This window comes from Sinocyclocheilus rhinocerous, unplaced genomic scaffold (genome assembly GCF_001515625.1).
Source record: "Sinocyclocheilus rhinocerous isolate Xijiao unplaced genomic scaffold, SAMN03320098_v1.1 C36637838, whole genome shotgun sequence".
In the NCBI taxonomy this organism is placed as follows: domain Eukaryota; kingdom Metazoa; phylum Chordata; class Actinopteri; order Cypriniformes; family Cyprinidae; genus Sinocyclocheilus; species Sinocyclocheilus rhinocerous.
In genome coordinates, this window is record NW_015784234.1 from 1 (window position 1) to 1,426 (window position 1,426).

Below are 1,426 nucleotides of genomic sequence, written 5' to 3' on the forward strand. Positions count from 1 at the left end.
ACACTGGTTTAAAATAGCGTTTTGTGCATTTTTAAAAATGCAAAATTTAAATAATATTTTTGCATCACAGTAATGAGAATGGACATATTCTATTAATGATAATTCTGTAGTAAATTGCCATGAAAATATGTTAATGCAAAAAAAGCTTTAAGTCAGCAGATTTTAAAACACAAGTGACCCGCTCAAAATGATCATCCAATGAATCGGTCTATCACTATCAAATCTCCATTTGTAAATAAGAAAACAATTCCTAATCGAATTGCCTGGATAAATAAAGGTGAACAAACATTTCTAAAAGTGCTGTATTAGATGCCATCCTGAAGAGCAGTGTGTATATTCACTCTGATTGTAAACTGCTTTGACTAATGATACATTTGATTAGAAGCACCTAGTATGTTTGACTAATGAGAAAGCAATCATGTGACGTCCATCTCTTGATCATGCACTGCATCAGGCCTGAGAAAGAGAACACGGTTCCAAACGCAGCTCAGAGCAACTTCCTGTTGTTCCACCATTGATAACTAATGTGATGTTCCTCTACAGGTGACGCTGGATCACTGGAGACTCACATCAGACAGCTGGATAAAGTTCTAAACACCAGCTGCTTCCATCTGCAGCAGACGGAGAACATCATACGCAGCCGGACTCCCACCGGCCCTGAGCTGGACGCCACCTACATGGGTTATGTGAGTAATAATCTATATAGGACTATATTAGGGGAATTGTCACTGGTTTGAATAAGAAAGCATTTGCTAAATTAATTTATATTTATTTCTCTCTCAGATGCGTCTTCTTGAAGAATGTCGTGGCAGTATAGACGCAGTAAAGCGAGTGGGATTTGAGCTGAAAGAAGAGGAAGACAAGATATCAGGTTTCGTCAACCCCAACAGCTCAGAGTCCCAAACTTCAGGTACAAAACCAGATAATATTCTGAGCCATGCACATAAATACATGCAGTCCTAAAACTTCTCTTTAAAACTAATGCTGATAGTATATAAGCCATAGTGTGTCATTATAAACATTATATGTTGCATAAAAGATTGGCTAGGAGGAAAGGTAGAATATGAAAGTTTCATAACAAATTTAAACTATTTTGAATGTTTTAAATTCAATTAAAAAAATTTATATTCAGTAGTAATATTGAGTGAGACTTGCATCTGATCATGAAGATGCAGCTTTCATTATGATCAAGCTATATTATGGATGAGAAAAACACTTCTCTTTAGAATAGCATGCATTTTATAATAAAAGGAATATTTTATTAAGAAAATAATAAATGATGCATTTTGATTTTCTTTTGTCTGATGCATCATATAATGTGTATTTTTGAATACATTTGAATACAGCTACTATAAAGTGTGACCCAGATGCATTTGTGTCGTCTGTGTTGTGCAGGTGTGATCGAGCGCTGGGAGCTGCTGCAGGC

The 1,426-nt window shown here is 35.7% G+C and overlaps 1 long non-coding RNA gene across 1 annotated transcript; it reads left to right on the forward strand.

Annotated features, from left to right (window-relative positions):
• Nucleotides 1-267: 267 nt before the first annotated feature.
• Nucleotides 268-1,426, forward strand: LOC107736333 (uncharacterized). Its single transcript, XR_001639638.1, has 3 exons — nt 268-686; nt 784-910; nt 1,396-1,426. It is a non-coding gene; the product is annotated as an uncharacterized LOC107736333 (long non-coding RNA).